General features: G+C 46.1%; 1 protein-coding gene across 1 annotated transcript in view; it reads left to right on the top strand.

Moving 5' to 3' along the window:
* LOC126417450 (putative inorganic phosphate cotransporter) overlaps nucleotides 1-25,276 on the top strand; it is a 421,312-nt gene that overhangs the window by 28,705 nt on the left and 367,331 nt on the right. The window lies entirely within an intron of this gene.

The raw sequence follows: 25,276 nt of genomic DNA, 5'->3' as shown, positions 1-25,276 counted from the left end.
ATACGGAGCTCCATCGCAGTCTTTAACACTGGTAGCATGCCGCGACAGCGTGGACGTGAACCGTATGTGCAGTTGACGGACGTTGAGCGAGGGCGTATAGTGGGCATGCGGGAGGCCGGGTGGACGTACTGCCGAATTGCTCAAAACGTGGGGCGTGAGGTCTCCACAGTACATCGATGTTGTCGCCAGTGGTCGGCGGAAGGTGCACGTGCCCGTCGACCTGGGACCGGACCGCAGCGACGCACGGATGCACGCCAAGACCGTAGGATCCTACGCAGTGCCGTAGGGGACCGCACCGCCACTTCCCAGCAAATTAGGGACACTGTTGCTCCTGGGGTATCGGCGAGGACCATTCGCAACCGCCTCCATGAAGCTGGGCTACGGTCCCGCACACCGTTAGGCCGTCTTCCGCTCACGCCCCAACATCGTGCAGCCCGCCTCCAGTGGTGTCGCGACAGGCGTGAATGGAGGGACGAATGGAGACGTGTCGTCTTCAGCGATGAGAGTCGCTTCTGCCTTGGTGCCAATGATGGTCGTATGCGTGTTTGGCGCCGTGCAGGTGAGCGCCACAATCAGGACTGCATACGACCGAGGCACACAGGGCCAACACCCGGCATCATGGTGTGGGGAGCGATCTCCTACACTGGCCGTACACCACTGGTGATCGTCGAGGGGACACTGAATAGTGCACGGTACATCCAAACCGTCATCGAACCCATCGTTCTACCATTCCTAGACCGGCAAGGGAACTTGCTGTTCCAACAGGACAATGCACGTTCGCATGTATCCCGTGCCGCCCAACGTGCTCTAGAAGGTGTAAGTCAACTACCCTGGCCAGCAAGATCTCCGGATCTGTCCCCCATTGGGCATGTTTGGGACTGGATGAAGCGTCGTCTCACGCGGTCTGCACGTCCAGCACGAACGCTGGTCCAACTGAGGCGCCAGGTGGAAATGGCATGGCAAGCCGTTCCACAGGACTACATCCAGCATCTCTACGATCGTCTCCATGGGAGAATAGCAGCCTGCATTGCTGCGAAAGATGGATATACACTGCACTAGTGCCGACATTGTGCATGCTCTGTTGCCTGTGTCTATGTGCCTGTGGTTCTGTCAGTGTGATCATGTGATGTATCTGACCCCAGGAATGTGTTAATAAAGTTTCCCCTTCCTGGGACAATGAATTCACGGTGTTCTTATTTCAATTTCCAGGAGTGTATATATGGATACAGAACTGTGGTGATTGTGGTTTGTGTTCGTTACGTTAATTATATGTGAACACCATTGTGTTTACACGTATTGGAGACATGGCTTTTCTGTCTTTTCCCTGCCTTTTTCACTGTTCGTTTTTTGCTGTGTCAAGCGCGTTTGAGAAATTCGCCGTCACCCGTGTGCGAAAAGCTGCTGCGATATGATTGTAATTATAAGTGTAATTTGTTAATTGTATGTAAGTGAACATGTTGTTGATTCAGCGTCCTTATACCTTGTCCACTGTGAGACGCAAGACGTAGCAGAAATCAGCCACCGGACGGCGCAGACTCCAGAGATAATATTACACTGCAGAGCAGCTGGCCACTACACGAAATCACAGACGGCTGATTCTAATAATTAATGGATTGTCAAAAGTCGAAGGTGCATTAAGCGTTTGTCAATTTTGATGGTTCCCTATTGAGTTTTAAATGGAGGCTAAGGAGTTGATCGTTAAATATGCACGAGAGAGGTGCTTAACGTAATTTCGTAGGAGAATTGTGTGTATCGCTAATAATAGGCAGGAGTTCAGCAGAGATTTGGAGTTGACTTCTGGTGGGGCCAGACAAGTTATAGAGCAGATTTACTATGTGGTGCGTCGAGATGCAGATAACTATGCGCCTTGTAGCGACTTCGAATGATATCCCGTAAAGACCTTTGATTAATTTTTGTGTGGCTATGTTCCAAATATAGCGTTCCACTTCTACGAAATATCTTAGCTGTGAGATTTTGAGTTGGTGAGAGGGTACATGAATTTTTCAAAAATGGTTCAAATGGCTCTGAGCACTATGGGATTTAACATCTGAGGTCATCAGTCCCCTAGAACTTAGAACTGCTTAAACCTAACTAACCTAAGGACATCACACACATCCATGCCCGAGGCAGGATTCGAAACTGCGACCGTAGCACTCGCGCCGTTCCAGACTGAAGTGCCTAGAACCACTCGGCCACTCTGGCCGGCTACATGAATTTTTGCAGTGACGAAGAGACACCTGTATAGAATAGCAATTGTTACAGTGCGTTTAAAATTAGTTGCGACTTTTGACAGTTCCGCACAGGGTGGGTAGGGGGAAGCGTAGTTGCCAGCGTGTGGCGAGCGCGTCAGCGGCCGGCAATAAAGCCATGCCTGCCTTACGTAGCATGCGTTAGCGGCTGCCAGGCAAACATTCTTTGGTGCTGAAGAAACGACAATAACGAACAGAACTGTTAATCAATGATATTTGATACATAGTCACAGGTAAGGTTAAGTAGAGCGACCCCAAGGGAAGAACAGTCACTTTCCTCTTCCTCGGAACAGATATTGGTGCCGACTGAAATTACAGTCTCTTCAATCTGTTCTTCCAGCAGTCCTTTACGAATCCACGTCTCCTACATCTACATCTACATTTATACTCCGCAAGCCACCCAACGGTGTGTGGCGGAGGGCACTTTACGTGCCACTGTCATTACCTCCCTTTCCGGTTCCAGTCGCGTATGGTTCGCGGGAAGAACGACTGCCGCAAAGCCTCCGTGCGCGCTCGAATCTCTGTAATTTTACTTTCGTGATCTCCTCGGGAGGTATAAGTAGGGGGAAGCAATATATTCGATACCTCATCCAGAAACGCACCCTCTCGAAACCTGGCGAGCAATCTACACCGTGATGCAGAACGCCTCTCTTGCAGAGTCTGCCACTTGAGTTTGTTAAACATCTCCGTAACGCTATCACGGTTACCAAATAACCCTATGACGAAACGCGCCGCTCTTCTTTGGATCTTCTCTATCTCCTCCGTCAACCCGATCTGGTACGGATCCCACACTGATGAGCAATACTCAAGTATAGGTCGAACGAGTGTTTTGTAAGCCACCTCCTTTGTTGATGGACTACATTTTCTAAGGACTCTCCCAATGAATCTCAACCTGGTACCCGCCTTACCAATAACTGATTTTATATGATCATTCCACTTCAAATCGTTCCGCACGCATACTCCCAGATATTTTACAGAAGTAACTGCTACCAGTGTCTGTTCCGCTATCATATAATCATACAATAAAGGATCCTTCTTTCTATGTATTCGCAATACATTACATTTGTCTATGTTAAGGGGCAGTTGCCAGTCCCTGCACCAAGTGCCTATCCGCTGCAGATCTTCCTGCATTTCGCTACAATTTTCTAATGCTGCAACTATTAAACGCGCGAAGTTGACACTCAGTGCCGTGTCTGATGGGAGGGGCTGTATATGGCAAATGCCTTTACGACCGCTCCCAGCAGCTACCGCGTCGACTGTCAACTTTGTTTACGGATACAGTACCTTCTTCGTATGACTGACAACTCGAAACCAATCCTGAAAGTTATCACTTGTAATGGCTTCTTTTGTCAGCGTTTCAACGTCATTGAGCGCAAACTTTTTGGCGTTTTTTGCCACACTAACTTTCACCTGCACCCATATATTCTGCAGGTTTCCCACATCGTCCCCTACGCTCCTCGGAGTGTGGGACCTCATCATATTCTCAATAGAATTAAAATGCGTGATATGGAGGAAGACTGATTACATAATGCCCTTTATCGGTAGCCAGTTCGTCGACCTGATAGGGTGGATTTAAAATGGCTCTGAGCACTATGGGACTTAACATCTATGGTCATCAGTCCCCTAGAACTTAGAACTACTTAAACCTAACCAACCTAAGGACATCACACAACACCCAGTCATCACGAGGCAGAGAAAATCCCTGACCCCGCCGGGAATCGAACCCGGGAACCCGGGCATGGGAAGCGAGAACGCTACCGCACGACCACGAGCTGCGGACTGATAGGGTGGAAATTTTGGCTTGTGACGTGCTATAAGTTTCATTAACCCTGCCTTATTCATGCCAGGTTCAACGTCTCTTTGCACCCACAGCAAAATATGTGCTTTCCTCCAGTGCAATGTCGGAGCGTCATCTATCATAGCAGAGTGGTATGGCGCATTGTCCATTACTATTGTCGTATTTGGAGGAATATTCTGCAGCAGAAGATCAGAAAACCACTCTACAAAAACTTTGGCATTCGTTTCCTCATGATAGTCGCCTTGTTTCCTGGAGCGGAACAACAATAAACAGTTTGGAATGAAACCACGAGCAGACCTAGCGCGGAGGACAATTATCCTGCCATCTTTGCCTATCGGCGCTTTCGTCGTTCTTTGTGTTGTGCGATCCGTGCACCGCCGTGTCAACGTGTGACGCTTGTTAACCTACGTCTCGTCCAACCACACAATGTCTTCGAACGAAACATCCCTCGCTGCAAGCAGATATTTCCCTCTCCACGCCACTACGTCGCTTCTCTCGACGATTAATGTCAGAGACGATAACTTTTCGTACCGGAAACAAAGCTCGTGTAAACAGCTTCGATGGGACGACCTACTCCTCATTAAACAGCTCTGCTTCTTTCAGTCTGAAAAGAAGTTTATTTAAAGTAGGGTATTCCTTGCGTCAGTAATTAGCGTATGCATGTCTCCGAATTGCATCCTGCTGGAATGCGTCCATCTTCGTTCCCGTCTGTCACAGCATCTTTTCTTGCCTGAAGTTTCTAACAAAGAATGACATGATGTTGCTTCTTCACTCGCGTATTTCTTTCATTCCTTCTCCTTGCTAATTCTCAGCACCGTTTATCGATTAATGTTAAGTACAGCAGCTGTTCTGTCTACGACTCTTGTAACATCTAAAATCGGATCGCAGTTATTGCACCCGAGTTCAAAATAAATCCGCACAGAGCACACAAATTCGCGACCTTGGCCACGGATCGGAACTCCGTTTCCACAGCTCGTTACCTTAGCGGCCGGTGAACGCGTTCTTGGACGAACTCTTTTACTGCGAATCTCGTGTTCAGACATGCTGCACTGCTACTATCAACCCAACGCCAACATAAAAACACTCGTTTACAACACCTGAGCACTGCAGAACACTTCAAAGACAAAAAATAATACTTCACAAAGAGAGCTAACTAGAGATGGGTCGTTCGCGAACTAACGGGTTCAAAGGAACGGTTCACCAAGATGAACGGAACGAGCGAGGAACGATTTCTAAGGAACGGTCTTTCATAGTTCACTTCGGCCGCGGATTTCTACTCATAGTTCCCAGGAACGGGAAACGGTCGGTCTCGATCGCGGGCGGCACGTCGGCCTATCTCGTTCCAGCCCCGATCCCTTTCCCCTCAGTCTCGGTCTCGCTCGGCCGGACTCGTCCTCCTTCGCGTGGCCACTCGTCGCAGTTCCACTGCCGACTGCTCATAGTTCAGTATCGAGTTGTCCGTTTCGTTCGCTTCGCACGCCCATTCTAGATCTGTTTCAAACCTCTTTTGAACTCTGAACTTCTGGTTCTTTCCGTATTCTATTCAGCGTACATGACCGGTAATTAAAATGTATTTTATAATTACTTAAACTACATAAAAATTACGTGATATGTAATACATACATCTTTTCAGGTACAAAAACGGTGTATCAGCTTACTTCACTATTTCGATAAACAGCAGAAGAAATACTTGTAAAAAATGCAAGATTTTTTGTTATTACACATGCAAAGGACGTCGGCACGGCACACACGAGTGGCCATTTTCCGTATTTTTTTTGTGCATGGTAAAAGAGCATGTTCATTGTTATGGAAGGCAGACCAAATGAAGCCCACGTTTCGTAATCGAGTGTATGGTGTGACATTTTGTAAAGAGAATATGATATCTCCTACAGTGGCGCACGAAACATCTGCCCCGGCCCGCAGTACTAGACTGCTCATTGTCGCTTACCAATCGTCATCTATTGTTTCGGAGTTGCTTGCATTAGCTTATTTGTTATTTCTTCACTGTCTAATTAATACATGTTTATCTATTCTGCTCGTAGCGGTGCGTGGGCGAGCAGTCTGTACTTGGGGCCGGTTTTTCGTGCGCCACCTTATATTATTTCACTGCGATCAGCGATTTAACGCTACAGTTGGCTAAACTAGATGTTTTGCACAATCACGAAAATTACAGGTGTGTGAGAATTCCGTTATGAATAAAAACTCTGTACTCCAGGGGGAGGCAAGTCCCCCTCTTGGCGCCTTCCATCTTCAGTCACCTAAACTACTAATTTTCAGTTTTTCATAAGAATCAGGTACCAAGCACAATGAACGGTGAACGAGTAAAAATGTACGGTTTCCAAAAAAGAGCGATCACCAGTGAACTAGTTCCCAAGGATGAACGAGTTTGCCCATCTCTAGAGCTAACGAACGTAGAAGCAACTGAAACGCGACACCAAGTAGTACTCCCGTCGTGGCAACAGGCGCGCTGTACCAGCCGAATCGCTGGCAGCGTGGTATGGAAAGCCGGTTCGCCACTGGTGTTATCTGGGCAACGGCGTCACGTCCTCTCCGACGAACCAAACGTCAAAAGTCGCAACTAATTTTAAACGCTCTTTTATAGTGTCTGCTATTTGCGTGGTATTTTATGGTACCGGAATCGTCCGATTTTCGGGGATGAACTGTTAGTTCGCCGTTTCGAAGGTAACTGAGTATTTTTCGGTATTGGATAGAGTGGTGTATTGATGCATCGAGCGAGGTAATGTCTCGATAGCGGTTGTGGTTTAGATGTGGCACTAACAAAAATATTCAAAGATTTCGTTTGGCTTCTTTCAAGTTGTTGCCCGAAAGTAATTGAAATCGCACCTTAGCCAGATTTGGTTGTTTGAAAGTTGATAGAACTCAAGGAACTATCAGTATAAAGCCCATAGAAATACAGAGACTTGGAAGTTAATAAAAGTCGAATTTCTGTTTAAATATTTCGTTGAGCATTATAAAGGGACGCTTATCGCCAACGCCTGAAGAGGTTTAGGTTTGTGATTTTTGAATGTACAAGGTCTGTCTAAAAAGTATCCGACCTTTTATTTTCCCGCACGAAATAGAGACGATAGTGCGGCGCTACTGTACACAGTAAAGGAAGAAACATCCATGCACATGCGTGAATTTTGTCCCCACCTTCCAGCGCGTCAGTCGCTGCCTGTCGGTCGCTGAGTGAGGTGCTACACAACGTGTTCGTCGGATTACTCATTCTCTCAAGATGACTGAACGTATCGAGCAAACAGACTGCATCAAATTTAGTCAAAAGCTTGGTGATTCTCAAAGCGAAACAATTCGTAAGATTTAGCAGGTGTTTGGAGAAGATGCGATGGGTGTAACACAAATTAAGGAGTGCTTCAACCGATGCAAAAATAGCCGCATATCAGCGGAGAGTGACCAGCGCTCTGGCAGGCCCTAACTGCTCGGAGTGCAGCTGCTGTTGAGAGGGTACAAAATTTGGTGATGACAGATCGTCGTTTGACCGTGCAGAAGATTGCCCAAGAGGTTGGAGTCACTAAAGATCCTGTACATCCAATTTTGTGTGATGATTTGAACATACACCGAGTGGCTGCGAAATTCGTGCCCCAGTGACAGACTGGGCTGGGACACATAACAAACCACAATCACACTGTGTTCTGGTGAAGTGAAAAGTGTTTTACTTCGTTATTTGTGAAAAATACTTGTTATAGTTACGTGTGCATCACAACACCTCAGCATTATGCAGAGAACGGAAGTACTTGCCACACGAAAACATGACACGCTACCTGTAGTAATTAACACACAAGCGAACCAGAAAATTCATGCACACCAAATGTAAAGAATAAATGAAAACTAAAACCCACTGATGATGGTATAGTGGTGCCGAAACATGTTTGGGTACTGAGAAAAACTGTTTATTGCATAACTGGCGGACCTCACATGCAACCATTTTAACTGCAAACACGGTCAATACAAGGAGTTGCAAATCAAAATGATGGCTGCTTGTTGTTTGGAGTCGTGTGAGGTTTGTTTGTGTCTTGTGTGTTCGGCTTCCTTGCTTGTGCCGACTAGCTGGCTGTGTAACTACAGCTGGTGGCGCCAGTCAGGTTTGCTGTTACAGAATAGTTCACCGAAATTTCGTTGTTTGTGTACTTCATTTAAGCCTCCCGTAGATGGATAATTTTCCCTAAGAAGAACTATTTTTGGGCTGTTACGCTTCCACCTGTGGTTATGATCGTAGTTCCGCAGATTCAGGAAGGGATTGTTCTAGTGTCTCGAGTTCTTGTATAAAGTTGAGTGACTGAGTTTTTTGAATACCTCCACAAGAGATCATTACGTAAATTCGAGGTACGCGTATATCTTCGAGCATTTCTTATGATTTGTATGGCCCGCTGGCAGTGCACACATGCTGGAGCTGCGTAACAAGAAAACAAGTTTTTGTAAGTGTAATTTAAATCAGCCTGTAGCTCAATAGTTGCTCACTGAATAGCCAGTTACGTTGCTCATTAATGCAGCAGCGTCCATTGGTGACACATCAGGAGGTTAGCAAGCTGCACATCTAGGATTGTCTACTTTTGTAGTTCACTTCTTTAGTTAATCTTGCTATGATGGCTACGATGTGTGCATGCTGTGTACGGATGCAGGGAGCTGGCCGCAGTTCACGAACAGCTGAATGTGCCTGGCTACGGGCAGTCACCTTCAGGCTGCTGCCTCGGGGTGAAGTGGTGGCGGAGAATCTGGCGCGTAGGATGGAACACCTCAGGTGTCACTTGTTTTGCCCACGGGCTCTGCTTCCGAGGCACCTCCTAGTTCACCTGATGGTGCGGATACACCCTCACAGCAGAGGGACTGGTGGGTGGTAACGCGTTCGCGTCGGTCGAGGCGCAGGGCCAATGTGGAGACTGGCCTCGCCCATTCACCATGTGAGTGGACAGGTGGCCGCTCATTCAGCAGGGTCCGAGCAGGCACATGGGGGAAGGGTTTACTGGTTACTGGGAGCTCCGAAGTTAGGCTCGTTATGGAGCCCCTTAGGCAGTTAGCGCTCATGGTTGGAAAGAAAGCCGTTGTGCACTCGGTATGTCTGCCTGGGAGCCGCATCCGAGATGTAGAGGCGGCCTTGCCTGTGGCTATCGAGCATGCAGGGCGCAGTCGTCTGCATGTTGTGGTGCACGTCGTCACCAACGACGCCCGTCGCACGGGTTCTGAGGCGATCCTCAGCTCCTACAGGCGGCTGGCGGAGGCTGTGAAGACAGGACTCCCCTTGATAGGTCACGGGTGCATTACACAAAGGAAGCAGCTACTCGGGTAGCAGAGTACTTGTGAACTGCGTATGAGGTTTTTTTAGGCTAGGTGGTAGTTTGAGGTGCGCTGATGAACACTCGCCAGTCCATATGCACCAAGGGAAGTCGAACAGCGTTCAGAATAAAGGCACTTCGCCTATAACAATTTTATCAGTAATCTGTCGAGGTATTCGTAATAAAGTTCCAGAATTTACTGCCCTCCAGGAAACTTCTCGCGCTCAAATTATTATTAGGACCGAGAGCTGTCTGAAACCCGAAGTGATAAGCTCCGAGATATTTAGCTAGTCGTAGAACGTATATCGGAGACACAGATTAGAGACATAGGAGAGGCAGTGTTCATTGCTGTCGACAAAAATATTCTCTCTATAGAGGTCGAAGTTGAATTTGACAGTGCAGTCATCTGGTCGAGTATAACAAGTGTAGGTGAAACCAAGCTAATTGTTGGATGTTTCTATCGGCCACCCGATTCTGCTGTGGCAGTTCTAGAGACATTCAAAGGAAGGTCAGTAGCGCGTAAATACCTAGATCATACAATATTGTTTCGAGGCGACATTAACCTGAAGTGTGTAGATTGGAATGTCTATGGATTCATTGCGGCGGGGGGGGTGGGGGGGGGGTGGGGGGGGGGTGTACAGACAGACAGTCACACCAAATACTTTTGAACCTGGTAACTACAAATAGTCCGGACCTTATCGAAAATGTCACTATAGAAACGGGGATTAACGATCGTGTTGTCATTATAGGAAATATGATTACGAACGTAAATAATTCAGTCAAGAACACTAGGAGAGTGTTTCTGCTAGACAGAGCAGGTAAGCAGTCATTAACAAAAAATGGCTCTAAGCACTATGGGACTTAACATCTGAGATCATCAGTCCCCTAGACTTAGAACTACGTAATCCTAATTAATCTTACTACATCACACATATCCATGCCCGGGGCAGGATTCGAACCTGCGACCGTAGCAGCAGCGCGGTTCCGGACTGAAGCGCCTAGAACCATTCGGCCACAGCGGCCGGCCAGTCATTAACATCTCACTTAGACAGTGAGCAGGTATCACCTAGTTCCAGTAAGATGGGCGCAGAAAAATTGTGGTCAAAGTTTAAGCAGATTGTAAATCGTGGTCTGGTAAGTTATGTGCCTAGTAAGTGGATAAAGGATGGAAAAGACCCACCATGGTTTAATAACGAAATTCGGCGGATGCTGAGGTAGCGGAGACTGTTGCACTCACGGTTCAAAAGCTAATGCATGAACGACGAAAAGCGAAGGTTAGAAGAGATTCGTGAGTCTGTGAAAAGATCTATGCGCGAAGCATACAACTACTACCATCGTTCCATCTTAGCAAAAGATCTGGCAGAGAATCCGAGAAAATTCTGGTCGTATGTAAAATCGCTAATCGGGTCTGAGGCTTCCATTCAGTTCCTTGTTGACCAGTCTGGTGTGGCAGTTGAAGATAGCAAAACGAAAGCCGAAGTTTTAAATTTCACGGTCAATAAATCGTTCACACAGCAGAATCATACAAACATATCGTCATTCGGCCATCGGACACACCCCCGTATGGACGAAATAGTGATAAGCGTACCTGGCGTAAGGAAACAATTGGAAGATTTGAAAGCAAATAAATCACCAGGTCCGGATGGAATCCCAGTTCGAGTTTACAAAGAGTACTCTGCGGCATTGGCCCCTTACTTACACTACTGGACATTAAAATTGCTACACCACGAAGATGACGTGTTACAGACGCGAAATTTAACCGACAGGAAGAAGATGCTGTGATATGCAAATCATTAGCTTTTCAGAGCATTCACACAAAGTTGGCGCCGGTGGCGACACCTACAACGTGCTGACATGAGAAAAGTTTCCAACCGATTTCTCATACACAAACAGCAGTTGACCGGCGTTGCCTCGTGAAACGTTGTCGTGTTGCCTCGTGTAAGGAGGAGAAATGCGTACCATCACGTTTCCGACTTTGATAAAGGTCGGATTGTAGCCTATCGCGATTGCGTTTTATCGTATCGCGACATTGCTGCTCGCGTTGGTCGAGATCCAATGACTGTTAGCAGAATATGGAATCGATGGGTTCAAGAGGGTAATATGGAACGCCGAGCTGGATCCCAACGGCCTCGTATTACTAGCAGTCGAGATGACAGGCATCTTATCCGCATGGCTGTAACGGATCGTGCAGCCACGTCTCGATCCCTGAGTCAACAGATGGGGACGTTTGCAAGACAACAACCGTTTGCACGAACAGTTCGACGACGTTTGTAGCAGCATGGACTATCAGCTCGGAGACCATGGCTGCGGTTACCCTTGACGCTGCATCACAGACAGGAGCGCCTGCGATGGTGTACTCAACGACGAACCCGAGTGCACGAATGGCAAAACGTCATTTTTTCGGATGAATCCAGTTTCTGTTTACAGCATCATGATGGTCACATCCGTGTTTGGCGACATCGCGGTGAACGCACCGTGGAAGCGTGTATTCGTCATCGCCATACTGGTGTATCACCCGGCGTGATGGTATGGGGTGCCATTGGTTACACGTTCCGGTCACCTCTTGTTCGCATTGACGGCACTTTGAACAGTGGACGTTACATTTCAGATGTGTTACGACCCGCGGCTCTACCCTTCATTCGATCCCTGTGATACCCTACATTTCAGCAGGATAACGCACGACCGTATGTTGCAGGTGCTGTACGGTCCTTTCTGGATACAGAAAATGTTCGACTGCTGCCGTGGCCAGCACATTCTCCGGATCTCTCACCAACTGAAAAGGTCTGGTCAATGGTGGCCGAGCAACTGGCTCGTCACAATACGCCAGTCACTGCTGTTGATGAACTGTGGTATCGTGTTGAAACTGTATGGGCAGCTGTACCTGAACATGCCATCCAAGCTCTGTATGACTCGATGCCCAGGCGTATCAAGGTCGTTGTTCTGGGTACTGAGTTCTCAGGATCTACGCACCCAAATTGCGTGAAAATGTAATCACATGTCAGTTCTAGTATAATATATTTGTCGAATGAATACCCGTTTATCATCTGCATTTTGTTCATGGTGTAGCAATTTTAATGGCCAGTAGTGTAGCTTGCATTCATCATGAATCTCTCACCCAGCACAAAGCCCCAATTGAGTGGAAAAAAGCGCGGTGATTCAAGCGTATAAGAAGGGTAAAAGAACGGACCTGCAAAATTGCAGACCAATATTCCTGACTTCTGCTTGCTGCAGAATCCTTGAACATATCCTCAGTTCGAATATAATAAACTTTCTAGAGACAGAGTAGCTTATGTCCGCGGATCAGCATGGTTTTAAAAATCATCACTCGTGCGAAACTCAGCTTTGCCTTTTCTCGCGATGTACTGAGAACTACGGATGAAGAGCAACAGGTAGATTCCATGTTTCTAGATTTCCGGGAAGCATTTGATACGGTGTCCCATTGCAGGCTGTTAACGAAGGTACGAGCGTATGGAATAAGTTCAGAGATATGTGTGCAATGGTTCGAAGACGTCTTATGTAATAGAACCAAGTATGTTGTCCTCGAAGGCGAGCGTTCATCAGACACGAGGGAATCGTCAGGAGAGCCCCAGGGAAGTGTGGTAGGACCGCTGTTGTTCTCTGTATACATAAATGATATGGCTGACGGGGTGGGCAGCAATCTGCGGTTGCTTGCTGATGACGCTGTGGAAAACGGTAAGATGTCGAAGTTGAGTGACTGTAGGAAGATAAAAGACGACTTAGACAAAATTTCCAGTTGGTATGATTAATGGCAGCTAGCCCAAAATGTGGAAAAATGTAAGTTAATACGAATGAGTTGGAAGATCAAACCTGTAATGTATTACAGTATTACTAGTGTTCTCCTTGACTCAGTTAAGTCTTTTAAATATCTGGGCATAACGTTGCAAACCGATACGAGATGGAACGAGCATGTGAGACCTGTGGCAGGGAAGCCGAATGGTCGACTCAGTTATTGGGAGAATTTTACGAAAGAGTGGTTCATCTGTAAAGGAGACCGCATGTAGGACGCTGGTGCGATCTATTCTTGGGTATTGCTCGAGTGTTTGGGATCCGTACCAGGACGGATTGAAGGAAGACTTTGAAACAATTCAGACGCAGGCTGCTAGATTTGTTACCGAATGGGAATCCCTGGAGGGAAGGCGACGTTCTTGTCGAGAAACACTATTGGGAAAATTTAGAGAACAAGCATTTGAAGCTGAATCCCGGACGATGCTACTGTCGCCAACATACATTGCGCGTAAGGACCACGAAGATAAGATACGAGAAATTAGGGCTCATACGGAGACAGGGTAGGAATTAAAATCGATGGAGGAGAAATAAAAATTCTGAGGTTTGCCGACGACATTGCAATTCTGTTAGGGACAGCAATGGACCTGGAAGAGCAGTTGAAAGGAATGGACAGTGTGTTGCATGGAGGATATAAGATGAAGATCAACGAAAGCAAAACAAGGATAATGGAATGTAGTCGATGTAAATCAGGTGATGCTGAGGGCATTAGATTAGGAAATGAGACAGCCGCGCGGGTTTAGCCGAGTGGTCTAAGGCACTGCAGTCATGGACTGTGAGGCTGGTTCCGGTGGAGGTTCGAGTCCTCCCTCGGGCATGGGTGTGTGTGTTTGTCCTTAGGATAATTTAGGTTAAGTAGTGTGTAACCTTAGGGACTGATGACCTTAGCAGTTAAGTCCCATAAGATTTCAAACACATTTGAACATTTTTTTAAGGAAATGAGACACTTAAAGTAGTAGATGATGTTTGCTATTTTAGAAGCAAAATAACTGATGTTAGTCGAAATAGAGAAGATATAAAATGTAGACTGGCTATACCAAGGAAAGCGTTTCTGAAGTAGAGAAATTTGTTAACATCGAGAATAGATTTAAGTGCCAGGACGTCTCTTCTGAAAGTATTTGTATGGAGTGTAGCCATGTATGGAAGTGAAACATGGACGATAAATAGTTTAGACAAGAAGAGAATAGAAGCTTTCGAAATGTGGTGCTACAGTAGAATTCTTAAGATTAGATGGGTATATCAGGCAACTAATGAGGAGGTGCTGAATAAAATTGGGGAGCAGAGGAATTTGCGGCCCAACTTGACTAGAAGAAGGGACCGGTTGGTAGGGCACGTGCTGAGGCATCAAGGCATCACCAGTTTAATATTGGAGGGAAGCGTGGAGGGTAAAAATTGTAGGGGGAGGCCAAGAGATGACTACACTAAGTGCTTTCAGAAGGATGTAGGTTGCGTAGTTACTCGGAGATGAAAAGGCTTACACAGCGCTGTCTGTGACTGTGTACACAGCGACTATGGATGTGGGACTACCCGGCAAACACTACCCCGTCTGATAGATGTCCTGACGTCATCGTTGGCGTGGTTGTCCGTTGATCGGAATGGTGTCTTCCATGCAAAACACAATCGTACGGACATATGTTGACAGTCTGTATGATTATATCGTGAATTAGACACAAGACGGGTACGTAGCAGTTTGTTACTTTAATTTTGGACACCATTGTATTTCATGCAAATTAATATTTCTATTCAACGTCAATTTACCTCTACCTCTCCAGATACGGTTAAAAACCTGTCTTCTCCAAAGACAGAATTTAATTCTTTCCCAAAAATCTCTGAATGATTGTTCGATAGTAACAAGAAGACGTATCACCAACAATAAAAATCAGGTACAATAAAAGTTGAGTCTGGTTTGGAGATGCGCCCAGACAGCCTGAAGTTAAAGTCGACTGTTCGCGTTAAGTGGAAAAATGAGTCACGGTCTGGCACAAATTTTCCTCGGTCACGACAATTTCAAGAAAAAGGACTGTATTTCGTTATTCAGCAGGAACAAATAATGTTTCATCAAGTGAAGATGCTATCTGTGGAATATCAGGTGTCAAAGAAGATGCTCCGTCACGAGCGTACGAAGCCTTGGGCCAAAGTCCTTACAAGATAAACAATTTGCAGAATCACGTTTGTCCACTCGACAGCCCATCAGTAGCTGGTGGGTTTCTCCACGCGTTAACCTGCAACTAGAGGCGCTGCTTTACTTGGACAAACGAAAATTTTATTTCGAGAAACATAGCTCTCTAGCACTAGAAACGGCGCCAAATATCCCTAGTAGAAATAGTCGTAGAGAAAATGCACTTTGACGGCAACAGAATCGGCAGAAGGAGTCTACTAGCTAAAGCACCTATGTGCATAAAAACTCTGTCGCCCTCTCCCGCACACGGGTTTGAAATCGAGTGATTGCATTTACTCTGGTTCACTAAACGTCATTTGTATTCATTCTTGTTTTATGTAATTTTCCACCTTCAAAAATCAGGTGATTGTAACACTATCGGAGGCATAAAATATCTTATTTTTTCCGTCATCAATCCAAATGTAAATATGGTTCCCGTGCGAGAGCGAGACGACGGATGTCGTTGTGAAAACTCCACAACAACATCCGACGTCTCGCCAGAGCAGCATGTTTACAACTAGTCCATCGGGGAAGCCTCAAGCAACATATCAGTCCAAATGTTTGTTTGATATCATTTCCACTGCTGTCACTTGTTACGTACCACCTTTATTTCATCTTAACTGAGGCGTCAGATATCACCCACGAAGTAAATTAAACCTCTCTCTTTCCCAGCATTTATCCCCTCGTATTGTGTTCGCTAATTCCATGATTTTCCGAATTTATTTTATCTACTTTTGTGGCCAGACACCATTCTTGTCGCCAAAGGGGTCATTTAACCCAAGGGATGGCGAAGCTCTAACAAGGAATCCCTTGAGTACGAGTCCCAAGTTCAATCTTTAACAAGGCTCATTTGAAAGTGTTCTGTTACCAGTTACGACACGAAAAATATTAGGTGCTAATGACTCACCATGTGCATCAGGAGAGCGACAGAAAATGAGAGTCCGGGAGGTGCAGAGATCCATCCTCTATGGGATGTACACTGAAGAGCCAAAGAAACTGGTATCGTGTAGGGTATCCGCGAGCATGCAGAAGTACCTCAACACGACATGGTATGGACTCGACTGATGTCTGAAATAGAGCTGGAGGAAATTGGCGCCATAAACCCTGCAGGGCTATCCAGAAATCCATAAGCATACGGGGGGGAGGGGGGGGGGGGGGGTGGAGATCTCTTCTGAAAAGCACGTTGCCAGGCATCCCAGGTATGCTCAATAATGTTCATGTCTAAGGAGTCTGGTGGTCAGCGAAAGTTTATAAACCCAGAAGAGTGCTGCTGGAGCCGCTTTGTAGCAATTCTGGACATATGTGGTGTCGCATTGTCCTTCTGGAATTGCCCAAATCCTTCGGAATACACAATGGACATGAATAGACACAGGTGATCAGACAGGATACTTACGTACGTGTCACTTGTCAGAGTCTACACACAACTGCAGAGCCTCTACCAGGTTGAACATACCCCTGCTGACACTCATGGATTCATGAGGTTGTCTCCATACCCGTACACGTCCATCCGCCCGATACAATTTGAAACGAGACTCGTCCAACCAGCTAACATGTTTCAACAGTCCAATGTCGGTGCTGACAGGCCCAGGCGAGGCTTAAAGCTTTGTGTCGTGCGGTCATCAAGGTTACACGAGTGGGTGTTCGGCTCCGAAAGTCCGTATCTATGATATCTCGTTGAATGGTTCACATGCTGACACTTATAGATGGCCCAGCACTGAAATCTGCAGCAATTTGCGGAAGGGTTGCACTTCTGTCGCGTTAAACGATTCTCTTCAGTCGTCGTTGGTCCCGTTCTTGCAGGATCTTTTTCCGAACGTAGCGATGTCGGGGATTTGATATTTTACCGGATTCCTGATATTCACGGTACACTCGTCAAATGGTCGTTCGGGAAAATTCCCACTTCATCGCTACCTCGGAGATGCTGTATCGCATCGCCCGTGCGCCGACTACTTTTGTCTCATACCTATAGTAGTTGCCGACCGCAGGGCCGTATTCTGCCTGTTTACATATCTCTATGGTTGAATACGCAAGCCTATACCAGTCTGGCTCTGAGCACTATGGGACTTAACTTCTGCGGTCATCAGTCCCCTAGAACCTAGAACTGCTTAAACCTAACTAACCTAAGTGCATCACACACATCCATGCCCGAATCAGGATTCGAACCTGCGACAGTAGCGGTCGCGCGGTTTCAGACTGTAGCGCCTAGAATCGCTCGGCCATTCCGGCCTATACCAGTGTCTTTGGCGCTTCAGTTTGTGTATTACACTTCACATAATGGGCGTCGTCGACAGTCAATAAATGTTCAAAACAAACCATTAACTTGCAACGTGAACACCGAACGAAAAACGGCGCACCACAGTGATCACTAAGGTTTGCGCTATCAAGATCGATGGCCAACTCGTTGGGTGTTACAAACCGTGCAGGATGTTCAGCTAGGTATCCACTATTAAATAATGCATGTAAATCATATTAGTGCAACAGGGTGAAAAAAAACTGATGGAATGTGATGGCATGCAACCGAATGCGAAACAGTCTGTCCTGGAGCTTATCGTGAAACTGGCTATCCTTTAAAGGTGTATCTGCAGATAGTGCGATGATATGTTTTATAGAATCGGAAAAAACAAGCATCCAGAGGCCGATTTGTCCAGTGGTTCCAGGTGGTATGAATTCCAATGTCACACACTTTTCATGGGGGATAGTTTGCTGTAAAGGCATATGATTTTTATACGCAGGCCAGGAATCGAGCTAAAGCAAATTATTTTCATCAGCTATTGGCCAATAACAGTGCTCATACCACAGATGTAGTTTCCTTACGCTCATTGTCCCACTCTCGCTTGCTGTGACGTAAATATTCCCTACTGCCCATGCGAGAACATGCACACGGGAATGAATCGTAGGAAGAAGAGCACCTCCAACTTCTTGCAGTACAACAAATAACTTTTCAGCCAATTTGTCATCCAGATTAACAGTCAGCATAATTGTGTACGACTGCGTTAAGGCATTGACGTTAGTCGATCACGATACAAATTTCTTGGTACCTTTAATTTCCAAAGTTCCTATCACATGCATTTCCTTTTCAAATCCTGATTGGTCGAAGTTGAAAATAAATTCCATACTGAACGATGGGATAAGTTTGTTTCTCTCATCCACAAATTTTCGAGGCGGTTGCGCAGTTTGCTGTGCATCGTAGAGTTGACGCTTCATTTGAAATTTCGTTATCTCATGTCTTCAAATTCTGTAGCACTGTTTGAAGTTACGCAACTATCCACTGCTTCCCTTCAAATCACTGTAAACTATGTCGCGCGCAATTTCATGTGCATAACTTAGCAGGTCACTACGATGCATATCCTGCAAACTGTGACAGTGGTCCACATTTAGTTGACCTTGCCACTTTTAACTGCGCTCAGGCACACATTTGCGCTGCCTCATACGCTCCCTGCGATTTTAACTGATGACGCTGCCATGGCAGGCTTAGTTTTGCGTTTTATTCGGGAAGGGGGCTTTTATCACTCAATCTGAGGGTTTGTTTCTTTTGTGTGTTGCGTATGGCCTTTGGCCTACGGTTTTAGATGGGGCTCTTAGTGTGTCTCTTGATCTTTGGCCTTTCCTTTTTATTTCCATGGTCTGCCAACCACTGTACTACTCTATATGCCTTTATTTCCTAGCTTTCTGGTCTTTGTCTGCATCTTTCTTGTTCTGTGTCGTCCCTTGTTACCTCTTTTTCTTTTTTTTCTAGTAGGTTTTTATGGTCGTGGAACTCGGGGCCGATGGCCTTTGTAGTCTGGTCCCTTCAACCCCCACAAACCAACCAACCTGTAAACTGTATAGAGCATCGCTGAAACACGCAAACACCGGCTCTTGTTACAAGTGTGCCTCGTCGTCCCTTGCATTTGCGTAGTTTTTTTTTTAATGCACTACACGGTCGTATTGCTGCGGTATTATTCGAAATCTGTTCATAACTGGTAAAAAGAGAAGATCGCATAATTTTAGAGTGATGGCACTCATCGAAACACTAAATAACAGTCCATAAATAGGATTCCAATAAAGTACACTTTCGTAAATATGAACAGTTTTTTAGACTTTTGGTTGAGGATCAACAGGTCGTTTTCCATCTTTCTATACCATAGTAGCCGGCCGTTGTGGCCGAGCGGTTCTAGGAGCTACAGTCGGCAACCGCGCTGCTGCAACGGTCGCAGGTTCAAATCCTGCCTCGGGCATGGATGTATGTGACATCCTTAGGTTAGTTAGGTTTAAGTAGTTCTAAGTCTAGGGGACTGATGACCTCAGGTGTTAAGTCCCATAGTGCTTAGAGCCATTTGAATCATTTGTACCATAGTACCCTAGGTACACATTAGTTTGAGCATTAGTTAGTTTGTAGTCATTGGGGTGGTTCAAGTTATGTTGTACTGTAGCTCCAGTAGGGTTGGTGTGCGTTATTGCTCACATCTCTGAGTATGTGTAGTGGGTCAAATGAATTCGCAAATTTGCTAGTTCTCCAAATAAATAAATTTATATCCTAATACAAATTGCCTGAAAGAAAAGTGAAGCACCCAGAAGATGTGGTCGGATGTCACTATAACGTCATACACGCACACCTCATCAGCTGGTACGTAAATGATTACTGCTGCAATTCTCTGTGACAAGAGGAATGTCCACAAGAGTGCATCGGTGCTGCTCATGTATGTTGTTATTGCCAAGCATTGTAGGACATATAAGAGGTGTGAACTGTGCCATATTGTGAGTCATCACTGTGAAGGAAATGGAAATGCCGTGTACTCGTGTGAGACTCCATTATCAGCACTTTAAACAGAACCTCATTATGGGTCTCCATTTGGCCAGCTGCAGTATCCAGATTTGTGGAGCATTCAGATGTGACAGTGGCCTGATGTTGGGCTGCACGAGAACTTCAGGGCAGGCATACTTGTTGTCAAGGTCGCGATCGTTCACGTCCGATCATCACAAGGGAGGAACGCCTTAATGTGCTCCAAGCACATTAACTCCTCACATATGTATTTCTCATCCGAGGACAAGTGATAAGATTCCTTGCAACATACTGTGTCATCCCACCATTGGTCAGAGACTAGCAGCATTCGGACTAGAGAATTAACATCCCAAGCATAGGCTGCCGCCGGCCGCTGTGGCCGAGCGGTTCTAGGCGCTTCAGTCTGGAACCGCGCGACCACTACGGTCGCAGGTTCGAATCCTGCCTTGGGCATGGATGCGTGTGATGTCTTTAGGTTAGTTAGGTTTAAGTAGTTCTAAGTCCTAGGGGACTGATGACCTCAGATGTTAAGTCCCTTAGTGCTCAGAGCCATTTGAACCATTTGAACCAGAAATTTCCATGGTGGTATGAACTGCCATTAGGTACGCAACATGGTCACCACCAGTTCCCATAATCGGTAATTTGAACAACAGCCATTATATTTCTGACCTGTTATGGAGAGTGGCTGTGCCTTATGATTGAAGTTTCCATGCTGTCATCTTTCAAGAAGATAATGCAGGACCACATGTTACCCACCAGTGCTGTCATAATCTACCCTGATGCAGAATGTGTTTGACTGTTAGGTTAGCAGCACACTCTGCGTATCTCTCGCCCATTGAAAAAAACACGAGTTGCCAAGAGACTAGCTGCGCGGGATTAGCGGAGCGGTCTCAGGCGCTGCAGTCATAGACTGTGCGGCTGGTCCCGGTGGAGGTGTGAGTCCTCCCTCGGGCATGGGTGTGTGTGTTTGTCCTTAGGATAATTTAGGTTAAGTAGTGTGTAAGCTTATCGACTGATGACCTTAGCAGTTAAATCCCATAAGATTTCACACACATTTGAACATTTTTTTGCCAAGAGACTGGCTCGCCACCACTCACCAGCCACAATGACTGATAAACTATGGCAAGAACTGAAGCAGTGTAGAATGACCTTCCCGCATCTGCAGTCGAAGCTCAGTTTGACTCTCCCGTCCTGTGGGCTTATGCCTACTCTGTCAGCAACACGCGTGACATCCAAGCTACGTGGGAGGCAGGCTTCCTTGCAAACGATCCATGAGGGCTGCCATGCTTGACACGGCCACCAGACGGCAACCTAAGCGTCGTCAGAGGTCCTCGCCTCACAGACCTCTTCTTACACTGACCATATAACAGGAAGTACCACAAGCTGTATCCTGAGGTCCAGGGCTGTACTTAGGCCGACGTTGGGGCAATGAGGAGTGTGTTTCAGTCCAAGTGGGCTTCCTGGCCAGGCGCCAAATGCAGTCGCATTTCATCTGTCAGGAGCTTCCTGTGTCCATTTCAGAATCCCAGAATCTCCGACATGGTCTTCCCAGTAGAAGAATTAGCCCCATCGTGGTGGCCAACCAGTAGATTTGTAATAATTCTGCGTTCATCCTTATAATGGGCTTCGCCGAACGTAGTAACATTGTGAACTCCGACTTTAACAGGTCCCTTCAGGACATTTTTTGAAACCTAGCTTGGAAGCTCCTTGTTTATTCAATGTTAATAGGGCTTCTGCCTCAAGTATTGACTACTTTAAAAGAAGGAGATTTATTATGTGCGTGACTGTTTTCAAACTGACTTCACCATAGGAAGTGTTTTCAAACTGACTTCAACGGAGGAAGACTGAAATATACTTGGAATTCATTGTATAACTGGGCCTTCTTTTCTTGACTGCCTGTGGCGGACGAAGGTGGGAGCTCCGTGCACTACATTTCACATCCTGTTAACCCCCAAGCCACCTACAAATGTAATAACGTATGTTTTTGTTGTATTGTGTGGGCGCAATAAGTAAAATCTCGTCACTTATTATCCTTCCAGGTGCTACAATTTTAATCGCATGCAGAGTATAAAAGCATAGGCTTCCACTGCAGGAGTCTATTTCGAAAAGATTTTTCCGGGTGTGTGACGTCGTACGTAGTAAAACTGCCAACGTTTCGACTATTTTCAAACGGCGTTCAGCCAAGTCACTCACCCTGTTGAAGTACGGCTGCAGTAACACCTGTAACGTTGGCAGTTTTATTGTGTATGACGTCTCAAAAATGGTTCAAGTGGCTCTGAGTACTATAGGACTTAACATCTGAGGTCATCAGTCCCCTAGAACTTAGAACTACTTAAACCTAACTAACCTAAGGACATCACACACATCCATGCCCGAGGCAGGATTCGAACCTGCGACCGTAGCGGTCGCTCGGCTGCAGACTGTAGCGCCTAGAGCCGCTCGGCCACTGCGGCCGGCTATGACGTCTCACATCCAGAATAATTTTATTGAAGTGGAAAGTATATACTTTCCTTGTCACGTGCAAAACTTAGGCAAAGAATTATTTGTTCAGCGGGATTAGAAATTTACCGCGAAATACATACAATTTGATACGAATGGTTCAAATGGCTCTGAGCACTATGGGACTTAACATCTGTGGTCATCAGTCCCCTAGAACTTAGAACTACTTAAACCTAACTAACCTAAGGACATCACACACATCCATGCCCGAGGCAGGATTCGAACCTGCGACCGTAGCCGTCACGCGGTTCCAGACTGAAGCGCCTAGAACCGCACGGCCACACCGGCCGGCTGATACGAATGAAAGTGTTCTGATTTGAGCTCTGTTACAACGGGTGAATCACCTAAAATGTGCACTGCAAATATTGAGAAAATGGGAAGTACAATTGCTGTGCGGCTTTCACAGTATAGTCTTGAAAGAACTGTGACGGACGCCCGAACAACATGGAACTGACGTGCATTGGTACTATGAAACTGTGCATTGATAATGGCTAGGCAGTACACGAAATCTAGATTTGCCAAATAAAACCTGCAAAAAGCACGACTGCTTGCTAGGCTCTGTCATTTGTATTTCACAGAATGGATTTGACGTCAGGGTCCCTGATTGTTTGCCAAATGGTTCAAATGGCTCTGAGCACTATGCGACTTAACTTCTGAGGTCATCAGTCGCCTAGAACTTAGAACTAATTAAACCTAACTAACCTAAGGACATCACACACATCCATGCCCGAGGCAGGATTCGAACCTGCGACCGTAGCGGTCGCTCGGCTGCAGACTGTAGCGCCTAGAACCGCACGGCCACTCCGGCCCGCGATTGTTTGCCAAAAACAGATTGTTTGTGCAACATATATTTCTTAAGTGAAACAATGTGTAGTGAAATTAAGTGACTAAAAGTAGGGTAAATTATAATTTCAGTGGTGTGTGTTGCAGGATTCTAGTGCGAGTCGTTTACGAGATATCGTATCGTGCAAAGTTTCCACACTGACAATTATTTGTGCCATTCAACCTGTGTAGTTGGTAGGTACGATGTTCCTACGTTTGCTTACAGTGTGCTTGTGGGCTCCTTGACTGCACTGAGACTAGTTAGTCAGTTAGCGTGTGATAGTCCAAGCAGTAGGTCGTGACTGGACGATGGGACTTACAAATGCAGAAAAAGCCGACATGCTCATGGGGTATAGAGACTGTAGGAAGAATACAGTTCGTCCTTGCACGGCGTATGCGGCGAGGTATCCCAACGGACGTCTACTATCTCGGCAATTATTTATCAATATCTGCAGCCAGTTACGTGATAGTGGTAGTGTATCACCTAGACAAGTAGCAGAAGGAAACAAGTGACGGCAGAAGCCGCGCGGGATTAGCCGAGCAGTCTAGGCGCTGCAGTCATGGACTGAGCTGGCGATCCCGGCGGAGTTTGGAGTCCTCCCTCGGGCATGGGTGTGTGTATTTGTCCTTAGGATAATTTAGGTTAAGTAGTGTGTAATCTTAGGGACTGATGACCTTAGCAGTTAAGTCCCATAAGATTTCACACACATTTGAACATTTTTTTGACGAGAGAAGGGAGAAAATTAATGTTCTTGTTGTTGCTGCTGCAAGAGGTCCCGACTTTAGCTCCTGTGCAGTCGCAAGAGGAAGTGGCAAGTGTCCTACCCATTCTCCATCGACGTAGGTTCAATCCCAACCACATCCCTCTCCATCAAGAGCTACATGGAAACGATTACGAGAATCGCGTTAACTTTTGTAGATGGGCATTACGACAGGATACTCCAGATGCATCACGTATTTTGTTTGGTGATGAAGCCACATTTACCAGTCATGGCCGGGAAACCGCCGAAACATGCACTATTGGTCTGTTAACAATCAGTTTAATAAGTCACGGCTGCAAAATACAAACGCGAATTCTTTACAGACGAATGGAAAAACTAGTAGAAGCCGACCTCGGGGAAGATCAGTTTGGATTTCGTAGAAATATTGGAACGCGTGAGACGATACTGACCCTACCACTCATCTTAGAAGATAGATGAAGAAAAGGCAAACCTACGTTTCTAGCATTTGTAGACTTAGAGAAAGCTTTTGACAATGTTGACTGAAACATACTCTTTCAAATTCTGAAGGTGGCAGGTGTCTAATACAGGGAGCGAAAGGCTATTTACAATTTGTACAGAAACCAGATGGCAGTTATAAGAGTGGAGGGGCATGAAAGTGAATCAGTGGTTGGGAAGGGAATGAGATACGATTGTAGCCTATCCCCGATGTTGTTCAATCTGTATACTGAGCAAGCAGTAAAGGAAACAACAGAGAAATTCTCAGTAGAAATTACAATCCATGGAGAAGAAATAAAAACTTTGAGGTTAGCCGATGACATTGTAATTCTGTCAGAGACAGCAAAGGACTTGGAAGAGCAGTTCAACGGAATGGACAGTTTCTGGAAAGGAGGATATAAGATGAACATCAACAAAAGCAAGACGGCCGGAGGGGACGGTCCGGTTCTAGGCGCTACAGTCTGGACCCGAGCGACCACTACGGTCACAGGTTCGAATCCTGCCTCGGGCATGTATGTGTGTGATGTCCTTAGGTTTAAGTAGTTCTAAGTTCTAGGGGACTGACGACCTCAGAAGTTAAGTCCCATAGTGCTCAGAGCCATTTTTGAACAAAAGAAAAACTAGGATAATGGAATGTAATCGAATTAAGTCGGGTGCTGCTGAGGGAATTAGATTAGGA

This window comes from Schistocerca serialis, chromosome 1, assembly GCF_023864345.2.
Source record: "Schistocerca serialis cubense isolate TAMUIC-IGC-003099 chromosome 1, iqSchSeri2.2, whole genome shotgun sequence".
Classification (NCBI taxonomy): domain Eukaryota; kingdom Metazoa; phylum Arthropoda; class Insecta; order Orthoptera; family Acrididae; genus Schistocerca; species Schistocerca serialis.
Note: the sequence above shows the minus strand (reverse complement) of the source record. Positions and strands in the feature narration are given on the sequence as shown.